At 36.5% G+C, this 20,018-nt stretch overlaps 1 long non-coding RNA gene across 1 annotated transcript; it reads right to left on the reverse strand.

Moving 5' to 3' along the window:
* Positions 1-15,893: 15,893 nt before the first annotated feature.
* LOC310729392 lies at positions 15,894-17,366 on the reverse strand. The gene is made up of 3 exons (XR_014534556.1): positions 17,287-17,366; positions 17,075-17,155; positions 15,894-16,217 (listed from the first exon to the last, which is right to left on the reverse strand). It is a non-coding gene; the product is annotated as an uncharacterized lncRNA (long non-coding RNA).
* Positions 17,367-20,018: the final 2,652 nt, after the last annotated feature.

Genomic DNA, 20,018 nt, shown 5'->3' on the forward strand with positions numbered 1-20,018 from the left:
CATTCTCATAAACTTGATATATGATAAAAGTGATATTTTTTTACCAGTCACATATAGTGGCATCACAAATATGCAGAGGTGGGAAGTAATAAAGTACAAATACTTTCTTACTGTTACTGTACTTAAGTAGATTTTTCTGTATCAGTACTTTACTTCACTATTTATTTTTTAGGCAAATTTTTACTTTCACTCATTACATTTTCACACAAATATTTGTACTTCCTACTTCTTACATTTTCAAAACAGTCTCGTTATTTTAGTTTTAATCTATTTGGTGAAATGTCAATATTCTATCTTCTAAATGCTCACCGTTTTCAGTCCATCAACTGATTTCCTGTCTTTGCACAGCTTTTTCAATCCAGTGGTGTATAATTTCCTGGCTCTCACACGCCACTGACTTAGGCTAGTTTAAAAAAATAACAAAAAGTAAGGCAGAAGCAACAAGAAGTGTGGATGAGACACGTGGATGAGACAGAGTTGCAATGTAAACATGACTGAGAAAAGAGACATTCCTGATCACCTGAACATCAACTTCTTTTCTCTGATTGTGTTTTATATGGTGGATGTTAAGCCTGGATACATTCATTAGGTAACAAAATATTAAATTAATTTTGTAGTAATATATTAATTAAGGCGGTCAAAATGCAAATTAATTTTAACAGCACTGGTTTTATTAACGCACGAATAATGCAGCATGCATTTCTGTTTGATAAAAATATAAATAAATATAAAAGAGGTGAAATTAAAACCTTCAGCGCAACACGTTTATTCACAATGTCCTTTCTCATCATCTAACTCAGATATAACAAAAAAATAAACCCCACCGAAAAAAATTTTTTTTATCACTAAATATTTGTTTTCCTCATGTGCCAAGTCTCAAATCAGCACCAAAATCCGCCATGGTGCGCACATCCGACAATTTACCATCTGGAGTTGACAAACGCGCCGACGCGTTTTGTGGCATTTTTTCCTTATAAGAGCAATGTATCATTATAATTTGTAAAGTTATTTTATTAGTATACACTTATAATAACAACAAAACGCTGTGCTTTTGTAAAACAGACAGGGGGCGCTTTTTTGCCATCTCAGTCATCTCTCTTCACAGACACACAAATAAAACACCCTGAATCTCAGTGAATATTTGCCACAAAGACATAATAAAATATATGAATAGAAAGCTCGAAAAGTCTACTTTTAAATAAACCAATTCACACTGAATACAAATATTCTCTGATTATGTAATCCGAATGAAAGTTATAAGAGGTACAGTTTCGCCAGTATTACCTCATTAACCATCCGTGTGGAAACATAGCAAAAGTTCCGTTTGGTGTCCGTAAGATTTACGTAATTTAAGATCAAGTTCAACTTTATTTCTATAGCGCTTTTCACAACAAACATTGTCTCAAAGCAGGTTTACAGAATTCAAGAGTTAAGGTGAACGGTGTGTATTCATCTCTGATGAGCATTGCCATGGCGACTGTGGCAAGGAAAAACTCCCCCAGATGTTATGAGGAAGAAACCTTGTGAGGAACCAGACACAGAAGGGGAACCCATCCTCATTTGGGTGATATCAAGAGTGTGATTATGGTCTTTAAAACAATATGGAACACTGGAGAGTGAGAACTAACATGAGCACCAGAGTGTGTGATTACGATTAATGTCCTCTCTACAGTCTTATACAGTCATTAAGATTATGGAACCAGGAGCAACTGAGCAACTCATAAAATAGCTTAACATTTGCGATCATCATAGATCCAACACCAGCTTATCCATGCCAGAGCCGTTAAACACTCAAAGAGGTACAATGTCCAAACGCTACATAAAGTGAAATCCAAATGGTGCCGGTACGTCTCTATATGGTTCGGGATGTTGCCGGTCGGCATCTACTTCTTTAAAGGTCCACAATCTTCATGAGGTGGGACATGACTGGAGCTGGCTCAATCTCAGAATGCCTTGGGATGGGGGGAACGGGATGGGAAGTTGATCATGTGCATGTGATTAGATGTACTGGAGCACAAGGTAAGGATATGTGGTGTGTGTTATGTGTAGGCTTTGCTAAGAAGTAAAGATTTTAATCTGCAGTCAAACTTGGAGAGTGTTTGAGCCCCGAACACTTTCAGGAACACTATTACAAAGTTCAGGAGCTAATTGTGAGAACGATCTACCAACTTTAGTGGACTTTACTATTCTAGGAACTACTAGAAGTCCGGAGTTTTCAGATCTCAAGGAGCGTGACGGATTGTAGCGTGTTAAAAGACTGGATAGATACATGGGAGCCAAACCATTTAGTGTTTTTATAAGTAAGTAGCAGTAGTTTGTAGTCAATTCAAATCTTAACAGGTAGCCATTGTAGGGATGATAAGATTGGGGTTATATGGTCATATTTTCTTGACCTTGTGAGAACTCTGGCTACAGCATTCTGGGCTAACTGTAGCTTGGTTATTAATGATGCAGGACAACCACTTAGTAATGCATTACAATAGTCCAGTTTGGAGGTCATGAATGCATGGACGAGCTTCTCTGTATCTGATATAAACATGTTTATTAGCTTAGCAATATTTCTAAAGTGGAAAAAGGCTGTTTTTGTAATATGGTTGATATGATTTACAAAAGACAAGTTGGTGTTTAAAATAACTCCCAGGTAGTTGAACTGGTAGTTACAGTACATCCTTTTAAATGCAGGTTGAAATGCTGGAGCGTCTGTGTACTTTTGGTTTTTGGGCTGATGAGCAAAAACTCTTTCTTATCAGAATTTAACAATAAAAAGTTATGAGTCATACAATCTTTAAATCCTTTGACACACTCAGTTTTCCGAGCCAATTGAGCTATCGCCTGGTTTCGATTAGATATATAGTTGGGTATCATCAGCATAACAGTGGAAGCTAATCCCATGCCTTCTAATAATATTTCCCAAGGGAATCATGTATATTGTGAAAAGCAGGGGTCCTAGAATTGAACCTTGTACCTTCAAACAATGTCTTTGAAGAGTTTCAGTCAGGTTTTAGGCTCCATCATAACAGTTTCTGTGCTATGATGGCGCCTAAAACCTGACTGAAACTCTTCAAAGATATTGTTCTCTTGTAAATAGGAACATCTTTTATAAAATAAAATTAGATAGACACAAAAACTAAAATAGACATAAATGGGAGATTTTAAATGGGTCTGTAATTTAAAACACCATAATTACTTTAAAACATTAACAAGAATATTGTCTTCATGCTCTAGTTTAAGTTTGGTTTTACAAATAATAAACATACATTTGCTTAAAGCATCAATATTTGTCCATGCCCACGTTGATTAGAGTAGTAAAAAATTTGAAAGTATTCATTTAAGGTACATTTAGAACAGATAAATATTTGTAATTCTTCGTTTTCTTCTTCTTCTTCTTCTTCTTTCTTCTTTTAGCTCCCATTAGGGGTCGCCACAGCGGATCATCTGTCTCCATACCCCCCTGTCCTCTACATCTGCCTCTTTCACACCAACTACCTGAATTTTTTCCTTTACCACATCCATAATCCTCCTTCTTGGATTTCTCATTTCCTCCTTCCTGGTGGCTCCATTCTCAGCATTCTTCTACCAATATACCCTATGTGCGATTAACTCTTGACAGTCATGCGATTAATCGCCATTAAATATTTGAATCGATTGACAGTGCTAATTTTAATATGACGAGATGTCCAATTACCAGCGTGAAACTAAAACGGGTAGTATTAATGGCTACTTTTTACCTAAGTACATGTCAGAGCACAAAACTTTTTACTTTAACTTCACCTTTCCCCCAATATTTTAAAACATGAGCATCTGCACTTAACTACTACTTAAGTGAAGGATGTGTGTACTTTTGCCACCTTTGCAAATATGAGGACCGAGGTAAAAATAATTGGAATCCCCGCATCTAAACAAATTAAATTTTCATTGCAAATGTTATTATGGGGCTTTTACATGTGACGTACATAATAGAAAAGTTTTTTTTTTTTTTTAATTTTCCAGTGTTAGAAAGCTGGGGTCAGAGTACAGGGTCGGTGATGATACAGTATCCCTGGAGCAGAGAGTGTGTTAATGGCCTTGTTCAAATGCCCAACAGTGGCAGCTTGTCCAGTAGAAGACATTGATCCTGATTATAATTTGACTTTATTTTTTAAATATTTTCCCTTTGCTTTCTCTTCACTTCTTTTACACAATGTTCTATAATTACAGGTTTTATTAGAAAAAGCCAGAAACGAAGAATTCGTTTAAGAATTCTTCTTCTTCTTCTTCTTCTTCTTCTTCTTCTTCTTCTTCTTCTTCTTCTTCTTTAGGCTGCTCCCATCAGGGGTTGCTACAGCAGATCAAGCATTACAAGATTCTAAAACTAAAATGTGTTAAAAGCAAAAAAGTAAGATTGCTTAATTCTTGTATACACTGAAATGCTGTAATTAACATTTCCCACAAGGCTGTTTATATTTTCTTTTATTCTTTTTCTGTTTTTGCAGGACATTTTTTATAAATTTTTCAGAATTTTAGGGTTTGAATGTAAGTGCACTCTATAGCGTAGTGTAGTCAGGAGGTTTTTTTTGTATGTATGTATGTATGTATGTATGTATGTATGTATGTATGTATGTATGTATGTATGTATGTATGTATGTATGTTTTTAACCACTGAGTGTGTGAATGTGCACCTTAAAGTTCAATGCTCATAGGCTCATAGACCCCAGCTCCACAGCCCTAAACACTTTCTGAAGTGAGCGTGTAAGTTTCTGGCTCCCCCTTGTGAGGAATCATGTTATCTCCTAAGACAGATGGTCTTTCGAGTGATGTGCATATGCTTTACATTTCCTTCACCACAATGTCAAAATTATGTCATTGAACAATATTAAGGGAGTGTTTAGACGTAAGCAAAACAAAAAAAAAAGAAAAAATTGTTGAGATAAAATTAATAGTATTAAAAAGTAATTGCATAAATCAGCAAATAGTTTTTATGAAATATTCAAAATATTTTTTTTCTGAGTGTGCTCAGAAATATTTCTAGGTATGTTGTCTAATTTAGTTTTTTCACCATGACAAGCCTAAATCACAAGACCACCCACAGTCTCTCTCCGAGCATTTGTGAGTGCTTAATGCAGCACTTTAATTCAAAATGTACAGCACGAATGTTTTGCAGTAGCAGCCCATTAAACGTGGCTTCAGTTTCCAACGAAGATTTATTTCCAGACAGAAATAAATGTACAGTCCAATACGCAAAATGTTTAGGCCCACAGTATGTCCGTGCATGTGTGTGTGTGTGTGTGTGTGTGTGTGTGTGGGGGGGGGGGGGGGTGCGTGCGTGCGTGCGTGTGTGTGCATGTATAGAGCACTCATTTTTGCACGGAGAGCAGCCAGTTTTGTCCCTGCTGATTCAGCTGTTGGTAGTGTAATGCTTGAGGGGGGGAGAGGAGGTCGTGGGTATTGACCCACAGAGTGCACAGAGAAGGATTACACTCTGTAATGCTATCCTATAAACTCACCATTAAAACACACCTACTAGAACCTACTAACAGAAAACAGAACCTACTACACTAAAAGGTAAAAACATCAGCAGTAAATTCAGATCATTCATATTATTTTAGTTTAAACAAAGGAATTTGCACTGTTGGATATTGAACACTTTTAATTATGTCACATCTACCATCAATGTTGATAAAAAATAGACAATATTGTATTGTTTGAGTTTTAAATAAAACATGACTCCTTACTGCTTAATTTTTAATGACAATATTATGTGCTGTTGCAAATTAGGTTTCTGCCTCTAGGTGTCAGTAAAAGTGTGTATATACTAATTTCATCACGGTTATTTTCACAGTTTTTGTTCTTTATTAAATATGCATTCACAATATTTATAAATCCTTCGACTGAAATAGACGTTTTAAAAGTGTCTCCTGTAAGTTATCTTAAACCCATCTCCCCTACATCAAAATAATCTGTCCCTTCAGGAATCACAGTTTAATGTACCACCTTCTGTCAAGGCAAATTAAAACCAAATATTACCTGCTTCTAATTTTTATTTAAATATTACCCCCCTTTAATGCCTTTCCAATAATTTGATTTAATACAAAAAAATGACTGAGCGGTGTAATTTGTTACAAATTTACAAATATGAGACCATATACAGCAAAACTTCAACAAGAAATCTTGGAACCACCTTTTTTTGTAACATGATCACTTTTCCTATCTTAAAGGAATAGAACAAGGAATAGAAACATTAATTTAAAAAAAGGCTCAGATAGTTTCCTATACCATGTTATGTTTAGATGACTGATTAAGCACTTTCCTGATCTCGGTCTGAGTTCAGAGCCCATTGGCTGGAGGGAGTTGGAGACGTGTACTGAGAGCTCAGTAAAAAGACGTGTGCTACAGTATTTAGTAACACCTCTGCAAGCAGCTTCTGGTATCATGGATATATCAGGTGTCATGCTAAATCTTAGCACTCATTCAGCTCACTGCGTGACAAAGTAAACTTTCTGATGGCCAATGTGATATTATAAATGCATTCATTCAGACACAGAGTATGGCACTGGTTATTAAACATGGGAGGTGTTTTAATATTTCTGATGTTCAGTAAACATTTTGGGGAAAAAACAACAATAACACAATTATTTTTTTATAATTAACAGAAACTATAATTGGCTAACTTTAGCTTATACCTGGGCTACTATCTACAGTATAAAGTCTATATCTTGAAAACATAAAAAAAATGAATAATGTCACTTATGTCAGTCATTTTAGTTAGTGAAACACAAAAGCTCTTTAAAAGCACTGCACATATGCCAGTTTCAGGTCAAAGATCAACAGCCCTTCAACTCACTGGCATTTTCTTGAATTATACCTGATACTGTGACCGTGTTATTTAACTAGAGTGGTCGGACAGACAAGCTATTATTTAAATGTTGTACATTCATTTACTCATAGATCTTCATCCACAGCTTGCATCAATCATTTTTGGTTTTGTCAAGCGAGCTTTGGTCACCCTATGTAATTAAATATCACATCATGGTAAGTACTGTGCCCTGTGCTTTCTTTGACTTTGATAAGATGGTGAAATTAATATTGCACCATGTGTTGGGCCTCAGTAATGTGTGATTTGCTGCAGAAGCTGGGTGCTCTGTCATGAAACAATGGTGGTATTGACTGGCTTGGGCCTCTGGTGGCTCTGGCTTCTGAGCCTAACACTTGCATGGCGCTGGCCACCCGGTGGCCCAGCGGCTGCTGGGATTGCACTAATGGGCAGGCGGCAGTTCTGCTGGATAGGCTTGAGCTTTGCAGCTGTTGGCTGGCACACTCCGACCTCGCAGAGGAATGACAGCTTTTGTCAGTGCCAAGAGGCCTCTAAGGAATGGAGAATGCCTTTAATCACAGAGATTCTGAGATGAGTGGACACGGATGACACGCTCGCTCTGTGTTATAGCAGCAAAAATGAATCTGTTGTGCAGTTGTAGCTCTGTTTGTGTGGCTTTCTTCTCTGACACTGGAGAAGTCAAGTCAAGTCAAGTCAAGTCAAGTCAAGAAGCTTTAATTGTAATTTCAACCATATATAGCAAATGCAGTACACAGTGAAGTGTGCTCGTGTGCAACCGAGTGCAAACAGACAACACAAGACAGTGTGGGACAGATACACGAAAAACAAAATAGCGCCGACGAGTAAACCTAATGTATAATATGTTATACAGTACAATGTGCAAAAGAAGTATAAACAAGAGTGTACTTGTAAACATGAACACAATGTTTGTATATACATGAACAGCATGTATATACAAAACAATATAAAATGATTAATATAATATGGGTGGTGCTGAAGACATGACATGTGTTTGAGTGAAGTGAAATGAGTATTAAGTGTGTGTTGAGTTCAGGTTGTAACAGTTCAGTAACACTCGATTGAGTGAGTCTGGTACAGTTCAGTTTTGTCTGTTGAGGAGCCTGATGGCTTGAGGAAAATGTTGTAATAAGATTTAATGTTACAGATCATATTAAGCAAATGACCAACACTTATGATCTCAGCTTTTAAACATCATTCAAAATCATGCTTATTTTTTTATCATTTTAAAAGCAATAGTGCAAACATGGATGCGTAATTTAAAAACCAGACATGTAATATGTCATCTTCATACCTAGAACATGTTCACATGATCCAAGTGGAAAAATCACACCTCTATGCTGCAGCCCACGTTGCAGGGACGTCGGCATCAACCCCCACCTCATTTTAATGATCTTACTCCAGATTTATGTTACAAGGGAGGTGTTAGATGTGTCCGAGCAATAGTAGGGGGTTAGCCAGCAGGGTGACGGTGGAGAGTATATATATGCTTCTTCTGAGAGCCAGGATGCTGAGACAGGGTAATTACAGAGGCTAAAAATATGGCAGCATTTGTTTTAGTTAATGGGAAAGTTACACTCAGGGCCAGAGTCCCAAGGCAAAAAGCAGATAGAGTTTCTTTGCTGCGCTTGCTGCATACCAGGCATATTGGACCAGTGAGGAAAAAACCCAGAGGAGGTAGAGAAAGCTCATAAGTATGAGCTGGTCCTGGCCAGTGCCTATTGGTTATAAACTAAGAGGTGCATTACATGACTGTTTTTAAGAAGAGCACCCAACATTTGAGGCCACAGAACATCTCAGAATAGGAGTGCACATATACAATCATGTTGCTGAACTTCATGAAAATCTTGCTCACTCTTAAATAAAAAAAACAGAACATTTTCAAAAAACTTCATTAATGAGCAGCACTGAGCTTCTTCATGTCCACAAGTCTAGCATCATATTTCATAAGTACTCAGTAGAAGTAACTTCAATTTAAATTTTAAACCAACATGGTGACTTGCCTTTTCTCATACAAGTTTTCACTGTACTAGACAGGATTCCTGCATCTAGCCTGCACAAGAGATGTGTTATAAATTTACAACAAGCTCAGAATGATACTTCCAGAATTTCGGCATGCACCACCCACAACAGGGGGTCACGTTACACAAGCATTTAAGTACCTTTTGCCAAATGTATTTAATTGAATTGGTGTAACATGTCTTGAATGCTTCTATTTAATCTTTGTGGACTTTTCCCTGATAAAAATATTATTAGCAGAAGTAGGCCTACTGTAGCAGTACAAGTAGTACTGTAGTAATAATAGTATTAGTAGAAATAGCTGCCGTATTAATAATATTATAAGTAGTAATAGCAGTAGAAGTAGTAGATATGGAAGTAAAAATAGAAGTAGTACTAAAACTAGTACTAAGTATAAGAATATCATTTACATGTATACATACATACATACAAAAAAAAAAGACTGTCTGAACATGTATTTCCATCATTGTGGGGATGCATGATGATGTAAATTAAAATTTCAGGAAAATAAATAGATTGATTAAGGTTTGGGTTTGGGTCAGATGGATTAGACACAGCATTATTAATATACAGCAATACATAATGTCAGCGATTGTGTAGCACAACACAGAAAGCCTTAATGTTTATTTAAATCTGTATTTTCTCAAAATTGTCATACACATAATTTCAAACATTTATACAGTATGTGTTAATTTACTAGATATTTGTAATTCTGTAAATCTGTCATTTTCATAGTTTTAGGCTATATTTCTTAGTGAAGCACTTCTATGCTTATACACATGTATACACATGCAGGGTCATTGAGGACCATGACACTACAACAGCTTCAGCACCCCATCCACGTGTGCTCTGAGCCTTGTTTACTGATCCCTCTGTAAATTACATCACCTCGCTCCATATCCAGTTTCTCCCAAGTTGAAATATTCATCGCAACATCTGTTTAATTAAACCTCAACCGTGCTCTCTCTTGCCAAACGGCGATGATTTAGAGTTCTGCTATGGGTTATGCCTGTCATTGCCTCCCCCATCTCTCCTCTTCTCTCTCTGGCTTTTTTCATTTGAATAGAAGTCCTTATCTAACAGTTGTTTTATTATTTATCCCAGCAGCATTAGGCCAACAGTTGCCACTGGGCCATCCGCTCTCCTCCAGGCCCTGTGTCGGCACCTGCAGCTGTCACTTCTGCGGTCGCTACGGATACTGCAGCCCTGTCCATGGCACGCTTCACGCCACACACCACCACCCACAACATAAACCACTACATTTTCATCAGCAGAAAACTCACACTACCTTAACCTTCATGAACATTTTGAGCCAAAACAAAACCATTAAGTGTTAACTGTAGAGGAACACTTTTTATTTTTTATAATAATCATTTAATTATAATTTTTGTTTATAATATTTCCTTATTTTTTCCTCATTTTTGTTTTTATTTCCACCAGTGCACCTCCATGATGCCCATTTATATTGCTCATAATTAATGGGAAAATAAGAAAATTTGGGAAATGTAAAACAAATGTTAAAATTTCTTATAAACTGTAAAAACTAAAAAACTAAACAGGTGGATTAAAGCTGTGCTTGGAGGGTAAATATGTTTATCATAATCCTAATATACAGTACTTATATTTAAAATCCCAGCAACACCAGACTGCCACTGCTGCCCCAAACTACTCAATTGTCCCTCTGATTAAGGGCATTTAACAAATTCCATAAATGCAAATGTAATATGTAAGTGTACAATATTTATGCTTGTGATTATAAGTCACTCATAATACTAAATACATTCTCCGTAGAAGTTTAAGAGAAAATTATTTGAGCTGCTTATAACTGTGATATGGCTCTTATAGAAATGCCCAAATTACACAGAAGTAGAAAAACATAGGCAGTGGTTCTCAATATTAGTAACAACTTTTGACACATTGTGTCTTTCACTCTACCGCACAAGCATCTGAATGTCCTTAAAAATCTTGGCAACAATGTCCATAGATATAAAATCCTGGCCTCGTCTTTTTGTGGTGCTGTTTGAAGTTGTTGACAATTCTCCAAGGAACATTTGAGGATTAGAGGCTAGCTGTTTCCTAGATTGAGTTCTGTACATCTGCAGGTAGGGCTCTTGTTTCTGCAGCTGCTCTCGAGGCTGAATTCCCCAGTGGAGGGGCTTTGTTAGGAAATGTTTGGCTTCCCTCAGCCTCTGTGTCTCACTCTGAAAACCAACCTGACACCTATCAGTAAAGGTCAATGGCAATGTCCTTCCTTTACTAAAAGAAATCTTACTCATAACATCAGACTTCATACAATAAGGTTTGGAGAACATTAAAATTGTCTCTCATTATTGACTCTCATTTAGATAACATTACTAGGGCAGCTATTTTGCATTAAAGACACTTTGCTAAAATAAATGTAATGTTACATAACAAAGAAAAAGTTTCTCTATGCCTGACGTCTAAACTCACTGACATTCAGTTAGTGCAGAATGCAGCAGATGTCGTTTTTTTTCTAGAACCAGGAAATTTGATTGTGTCTGTGCCTGATCTTTATGATATAGTTCCCAGCAAGGTTTCATTTTCCATAATTTCATGTTCCATAAAATATTACAAAAAACTTGCACAGAATGGTCTTACCTCACAATACCTGAAAAGTGTTGGAACATATCAGGATCCAACGTATTTGCAATGATCAAAATAAACAGTTTCTAGAATTATGAAAATGATGAGCTAATTACATTGTTTGGTGTTTGGGGATTCTGTTTAGAATTTCTGCCTGTATTTTATATCCTGTAACATTCATATTGAAGGTAGGAATCACTTTTGATTGTGATGCCTTTTAAGGTTTAATTCATATTCTGGCTGGCTAATTTGGGATATAGGTCCAGACATGGATTTCTGTAAATCTGCTTTGTAAAAAAGCCTAAAAGCCATAGCACCAATAAAATAATTTTCATTTAATTGCTGGTCATAATAATTTTTATTCACTTGAATAAAGTCAATATAATGTAGGGTTTTACAACATTTTAAACAGAAACAAATAAGTAAAACTGTGTCTCCATTTCCTCCCTGACAATTTGCTCACAAATGAAGAGTACTGTGCACAAAATGTTTAGCTATGCAGCAGTTCTGGTGTGTTTGTCTGAGCTAAAACCTACTATAATTGCATGATCCATGAAACAACACCTTCTCTGTATAATACAAATTAAATTACTCTTTTTTTGTTACCGCGAGAGACACAATTTAATTTTAAATTAATCCTAAATGCTTCATTTTCACTCATACAAGCTCTCACATCAAATCATTTAGTGTCTCCATTCAGGTAAAGTAGAAAGGTATCTGAAAACTCTTGACAGCAAATCAGCACATGTGGGTGGTCATAAAGACACTATCATGTGAGCCAGAGCACTGCCTCAAACCCACAAAGAGATAATGACACCTAGGTAAGTGCAGATGGTTTTCTAATCACTGAGGAGATACAGGTTTAACATACATTCATGACTGCAAACATGAACCTCTATATAGATGACCACACTTGCCATGACCCAGATGTGGGGTACTAGCAGGTTCAATTTCACCAGATAGGTGGTGTAAGGTTTCGCACTGCTTGAGTCCAGGTCAAGTGTTGTCCACACATCTTCAGTAAGCCTCTCAAAAAGGTCTTGTTTTGTTTTGAACGATCAATCTGACTCTAAAAAAAGAGATCTACCAAAGGGATAGGGAACTTTCTCAACCTGCTTATACAATATCAGGAAAAAATATAAACATAGTTTCATAGTTTAGAATATGTGAAAAGACTTTTGATAATTTAACAAAGATCCAAACAACTGATTCATTTCACTACTCATACTCTACCTCATCTGGTCTAGCAAAATTTCTTGGTAAAGCATGGAATTGAGGGCCAAGACCCCAGAGCACATGGACTCTGTCTGTTAACACAGCTTCCCTAAAAACTGGCCTTTGTTATTTTACAATAGGTGAGAAGAAAATTCCTTCTGTCTTAGTAAGAGGAAGAAACCCAAATTGGCATACAGATGCAATGATATGGTGCTCTGTACGAATTCTTACTGACTGAGTGTGATATCCCTTGGTAAAACTTATGGAAACATATCAAACTGTTTAAAAGCATAGAGCTTTAATAAGAGCGTCAAACCTCTTTAACATCTGCAACAGTAGCATTATCATTTTAATAATTATATTATATATTATATTATAATAATAATTATTATATTATAATTATAATTAGCATTATATATATATATATATATATATATATATATATATATATATATATATATATATATATATATATATATATATATATATATATATATGATACTTTGTCAAACAGTACAGTCTATAATCATGGAATGCTGAAATTAAATATAGGCAATATTTTAAATTGTTATTCTGTTACCATGTTCCTGATTAAATACAAGTTATTTAACACTGGAATTTAGCATGTTCTTTCCGTAATTTTTTCAGGGCAGAGAAGGCCTAACCAAAGTCTGTCAACAGAAGAAACATATCATACTTCTTGCCCAGCTGAATAAGACTCCTGGCCATGCATCAGTCACGAGAAGCCAAAATAAAAGGCTCCTTAGTTGGCACAGCTTGTGAATTTGAAGAGACTAAACGGAGGGCAAGAGTCATACACACAAAGTCTCTTAGTATAACAAAAATCCCTTCTCTCTGCTGCAAGGGGTCATATTACCGACACAATTTTTCAGGGGTTTTAACTTCTTCCTGTGGAAATCAATATATTTTTCAGTGCTAAAATGATTCATGTTTAAAGTTGGAGCAGAGTGCCGGTTTATAATCGGCTCTTCCAGGGCCAAAACTGTATACATTATAAACCTCTGTTTAAAAAAACTCACATAAGACAAACTTAGTCAGTTTGTTGCTTCCTTTAATACTTCAGAACTGACTTAATGATAACTAGGCTATTCTGGGATAGTAGGAGTCATAAGGGATAGTAGGAGTCATCAGAGAGGGTGCTGAATGCATTTTTTTGCCTGGATGGGGTTAATATGACCCATGGGGAAGCCTGAACCCCCTGCCTCCACTCCACACACACTGTATGGCCCTAATCCTCCCAAAGCAAACGGCTTTAGTGTAATTTGCACCGCAGCTGTCTGCCCCTGGAAGAATCAAGAAATTGTGCTGCACATGTTCAGCTGCATGAACAAATGTCGTCGAGCAAATGAAAAAAATGCCCCATGAAAAAGCGAAAAAAATGAGAGATGAAGAGAAATCCTCCACACAAGGCCTGCATGTGTACGGGGTGATGTGTGTGTGTGTGTGTGTGTGTGTGTGTGTGTGTGTGTGTGTGTGTGTGTGTGTGTGTGTGTGTGTGTGTGTGTGTGTGTGTATAGTCATGCACATGTGTGTCTGTCAGGCTTTTAGGTCAGTGGTGTTAAAGGTGGTTGGCATGGGGTGTTGAGGCTTTCGCGTGCAACGCCTACATTGGCTGAACTGTGAAGGATTACTGGCAAATGGGGGCGTCAGGCTGAGTGCATGTGCATGTGCATGTGTGAGTTCACTGAGAGGCTTTACAGTGCCCGTGGATCTCCCTAGAGATTATGCTTAATCAGCATTTCTAATTGCCTGCCCAGAAGAGGACAGCTCATTGCTACAGGTGCCAGAGAAGCAAAGAACTGTCATAGCTATGTATCAACATATAGACCCTGTCAAAGGAACCTGTTAGTTATACAGCAGATACCACTGTCTCACAGAGAACATGTATAATGAAATCTGTACAGAGTTTTTTAATAGAATCTGTAAAACATTGTTCTGCTGCAACATAATTAGCAGAAGTGTAAGGGTTCATTTCAAAGGTGCATATAATGCAGCTATAAGTCTGCAGTTTCATTAAACTTATTAAACATTAATCAAACATTAGAAACCAAAGAAATTTGACATGGTGCTTTTATTCAGTAATGTATTATGTTTTATAAGACCCTCAGTAGGTGCGAGCCCACTGCCTTTACCTGCTGCTGGGTGAACTCGGCTAAGGCAAAAAAGAAGGCAAAAAAGCAGAGGAAATACACTATGACAATTTCACCCACAGTGACAAAAACCATAGAGGACTTGTGATGGCTGGAGCGAGAGGCCAAGTTCACTTAAGCTAGCACACATTACACATACTTACTATCTACACATCATCCTTCTATAGCCCACCAAAACCTAAAATCCAATGTACACTATTGTGTTTATTAATGTATGAAGCCTGAAGCTAAATTTCTACTGGAGAAAGTTAAAATTGTTTAAATATATTAGAAATGAAACTTAATATATGGCTCACAAAAAAAAAAAACACCCTAACCCTAACTTGTTTAAATACATTTATATTTCTTCTTTCATCTATTAATTTTTTATCTTGATAGTCATATTAAAATGTATTATTATTATTATTATTATTATTATTATTATTATTATTATTATTATTATTACTATTATTATTATTATTATTATTATTATTATTATTATTATTATTATTGTTATTACAGATCAAAATAAATTAAACGAAAATTATAAACTAGTTACATTTTCCAAATGCTTTGCATCAAACAGGCATTTCTTTCTAGAGGCAAGCTACACAGTAGGTTGAACATTAATGCACTTTTAAAAGTCCTAAACATGTAGTGAAGGCGTTAGCACTTGTTTGAAGACTGCATGTCAATGGGATCAAGTTGATTTTATTGTTTATGGCTCACAGTTTTGTTTGTGGGTGTAAGTGCATGTGCACAAGTAATGCTTGGGATATTTGGCTAGACTCAGATTGAGCATGCATATCTATTAAATGCTGTTGATTTTATTTTAACTAAAATCTGAAGGTGGCATATTCAGTACTTTTCTCATACACTTTAAAATGCATGCAGGTTGTTGATGCTGCACAGAGCCCTCTGGTGGTCAATTTCTTTTCTACCACAGACTGAAAATGTAGCTTTAAATGCAACACTTATGTAAGAAATGCATACAGAGGAAGAATTATTTTTTTATTTTATTTTTTTGATTAAACAGATTTTGTGAAACATGACACAAAGTATGACAAAACATCCATATACAATTTTTAGCAATGAAGGTGCTATTATATTTGCTGGCAAGTCGACCAGTCTAATCTGCCAAGTCTATTTAAAAAGATACTTAATATAACAGCGGGTCATCTATCCTCTGCCATCTTATATGAGTCGATTATTAAAAAAATGAAAAATAAAAATAGAAAGAAAGAAAGGTCACCTACTCAGTTCTGCATGGCTGGATTCCCAGTGACACCGAAGACAAGAATAGAGCCATAAACCCATCCATCACAAAAATGGGCTAAAGGTGGAGTCTTGCAGAGCCATCAGCCATGAGACACATGCAGTGACGCACTCAGCGCAATACCCTGGCATCAGGAGTCATACATGAAAAAGTCTTAAGAATGTTGTGTAGACTACTTTGTAGATCCAATAAATATGAGGAACATTAGATTTGACCATGAACTAAGCCAGAGAAAGGTTAATCAGAACAATGGTTAATAAACACATTCCAGATCTTGCAGTGTTAAAAGAAGCGATTTGGAACAGGGTATACACTCATATTTCAAAAAGGTATAAATTAAGCTCTGCTCTGCTCTGTCTGATCTAATATATTTGTAATCCTCTCTAAGACTAAAACACATAGGGCATGGCCATCTAGCTTAAAATGTCTGCTCTGAAAGATCCTCCGAAAGACCTAGACAATTTCCCCTAACAAAACACACGCACACACACACACACACACACACACACACACACACACACACACAAATAGGTGGAAACCCCTATAAGATAAAACCAGTATCATAGTGTGAACACAAAAGGAACTGAATGAAAACTAAACACTCCACCTCCTTTCATTCATAAGCTATTCATAAAGAATAACAAACCAAGTGAGCCTGATGATCAACCATAAATATCAAGCAATTGTCAGACCCAGATGGAGAGGATTAACTGCTTTAAACTTATTATGGACACAACCATCACTTAATCTTTCAATTCCCTTTAACCCATGGCTTTGTAATACCAGACCAGGATCACTTTTCCATGTTGGGCCCACTGTTTGCAATGGGTTTTAGTAATGCTTTTGTTTAAGGGGCCCAAAATGAAGGGCCCCACAGTGAGATAAAAGCTAAAGTGTGATTCGCTTGATTAAGCACTTCAAACACAGACCAGTCAGACTAACTTGGGATGCTAACGCAGAGAGAATAGGTGGAACTGAGACCTTATGAGGCCGTGGAAGCATAGTCCTCTGATGCCAAGTCAGCTTTGAAGTCAGGACAGCGTGTGATCAGTGCAGCACTGGCTATTGAGAAAGAAAAAAATCAAGAGTTTTATGAGTGGTTGAAACCTGAGATCTAGCATAGGGCTTAGTGTTTCCCTTGAGTCTTAATAGGGTTTTGATATCGATTAGATTTGAGGTAATTTAATACTCACACTGGCTGGCTGTTTAACATCTGCATGGGATAATGAGAGATGGCTGGGAAGTGTTGTGACACTTCAGACATTGAGCATCTGCCATAAACATAGAAAAGGAGAAGGACAAATCAGTGGATCAGATCAGAAGAATAACCTTCTGCAAAACCCTGCACAAACCCTGCACAATCCTGATACAAAATTCGAAAAATATACTTTAAGAAAGCCGGAATGAAATAAATGGCTCAAAACCTCAACCAGTTTTGGGTTTGTAGAGAGGAAAGAAACGGGACAAAGAGGGAGAACAAACTGTTGGAAATCACACTCAGCCTGTTAGAGCTAAAGTGTTTATGGTATGTAAGGATGGTGTGCATGTGGGCTCTAAGAATAAGTGGTATTTCCCAGACATTTAGAAGTGAAAAATGCAGTGTGAAGGACTCTCAATTGGTTGCTAATGAGCTACTAATATATCGTTAAGAGTGAAGCTCCATTTGTTAGAGGGACTCCAGAGGAGGTTGGGAGAGGAAACAGGATCAACACCTTGAATACACTGACCTCTGATTCACAGGGGCTACTGTTTATTTGGTGGGGTATTTGATCGGTTAATACATTTGTAATCAATACACTTACATCCCAAATACTCCAGATCACCACAAAACATGGTACATTTACATAAATCAAACTTTACATTGTGTTTCTAAATAGTAAACTAAATAAAACTTTAAATAAACTCTAAATAAAAACTTTGTATATACAATGTAGAAAGTCAAGATCAACTAAAAATACTGAGGATGTTTGTTTTTTATGTGTATATTCACAGAAAGTGGAGGTCAAATGAGAGACTGGGTCAGTTGGAGGAACCAGCATGATCCTGTCAATTAATTAATGTGATTCCTTGAACCAGCACACTGCTTGCATGTGGTATGCAAACAACTCGAAAGTGAGCTCTGATTTCAAAGTAAGGTCCTCTGGACCAGCTGTAGACCAAGGGAACATTTTCACCAGCTTTTTGAAATGAAAGCTGTGTTGGCCCATCAGAAGACCATTGTAGAGAAAGAGAGAGAAAAGAGAGAGAGAGAGAGAGAGAGAGAGAGAGAGAGAGAGAGAGAGAGAGAGAGAGAGAGAGAGAGAGAGAGTGTGTGTGTGTGTGTGTGTGTGTGTGTGTGAGAGAGAGAGAAAGAGAGAGAGAGAGAGAGAGAGAGAGAGAGAGAGAGAGAGAGAGAGAGAGAGAGAGAGAGAGAGAGAGAGAGAGAGAGTCATTGCCCCAGAAAAAAGCACATCCATGTTTGAGAAGATGCAGATGTTCAGCAGGATTTGCTAGTGGCTGCTGACAGTTTTTGAAATAAAACAACTTGCATCAGCTCCTCATGGTGTGTGCACATATCTGTGTGTATGCATGTATTTATTCCACACAAACATGAAAAACAATACAACAATTTGATGTTTGAATGTTAAGATTTTTTATATTTGTACCCAGGCCAGTATCTTTTATATTCATCCGTACAAAGCATTTATAATACAGCATTTCGACTGACTCAGATATAGTCAATTGTGTTTTCTCACCCTCCTGCTGCAAGGCCAATTAGAGTTTACATTCCACTGCAATCCTTTAATCTGCCTCTCTGATCAAAACACTGATCCTGACAGGTTCACCAAAGAAAATACACATACAGTTAATCCTGTGGCTCTAGCAAGTCACACCACAACATGTCCCTTAATCAATCAAGGATATTAAAAAAGACACCTTCGAGAGGTAAGCACAATCATTATGATTGGATTTAATTGATCATTGGTTTACTACCTTTAATGGGGAAATAAGCTGAAAATGTCATGCCTAAAATTCACTTGAGGATTGTATACACAGAAGCCCAATTAGCTGCCTGCAGAAGAGCCACTCTCACAAAGCCCAGCTGTGTGAGAAGCCCTTAGATCTTACAGTAGTAAGGTGCAAGAGAAAGGCTATGTGTACAGGACATCCTGTGTTAGACATGTACTAATGTTATCACACAAGCTTCCTTTAATTTACCATCACACTGTCAACAGCACAGCTTTGAATCTTGGGAGTTTGGGAGATGTTTCCTCCACAAAAGCAGAAAATGTCAGTGCTTAATATGTATGTATAAAATATGTATGTATAAATATCTATGTAGCTCTTATGAAGCCACAGAGCTTGTACTTTCAGAATGTCACGAAAGAAGGTTCATGGTTCATTAAGACCTTCACTCTTTTTTTAATACATGTGACCAGATGGCCCAAAAGCGGCAGACAGTATTCTAAGGGTCACAGAACACAAAACAGGTCAATGATAGAAGGATAGAAGCATAAAAGTAAGGTTTAAAAAAGTAGGAGTGGATTATATTTTTCTATTGCTCATGTTAATTGAGGTGTGACAAGATTATTTGCTTCATAATTAATCTATCTTATATTTAATACATAATGAAGAAATAAGAAAAACTATTAATGCGGATTAACTGTGCAACACAATATCACTGATTTTTGTAGACCATATAAGATTGGAATAAAACTATAAAAGACAAGAAGGAATAAAAGATAGGAAAGGTAGAAAAAAATGATGGTTTATATGTATGTGTAATGTTAGTACGTTCAACGATTTCTATGTGATGTTTAAGTTAATAATAATAAATAAAAAAAAAACACTTTACTTGGTAACTTAAAATATTCCACTTAATGTTCTATAAAGTGGAAAAAAAAACATCAGTTAAAACAAATTAGCTAAATCATATTATTATTCA

The sequence above is a fragment of the Silurus aristotelis genome (genome assembly GCF_946808225.1).
Source record: "Silurus aristotelis genome assembly, chromosome: 7".
In the NCBI taxonomy this organism is placed as follows: Eukaryota; Metazoa; Chordata; class Actinopteri; order Siluriformes; family Siluridae; genus Silurus; species Silurus aristotelis.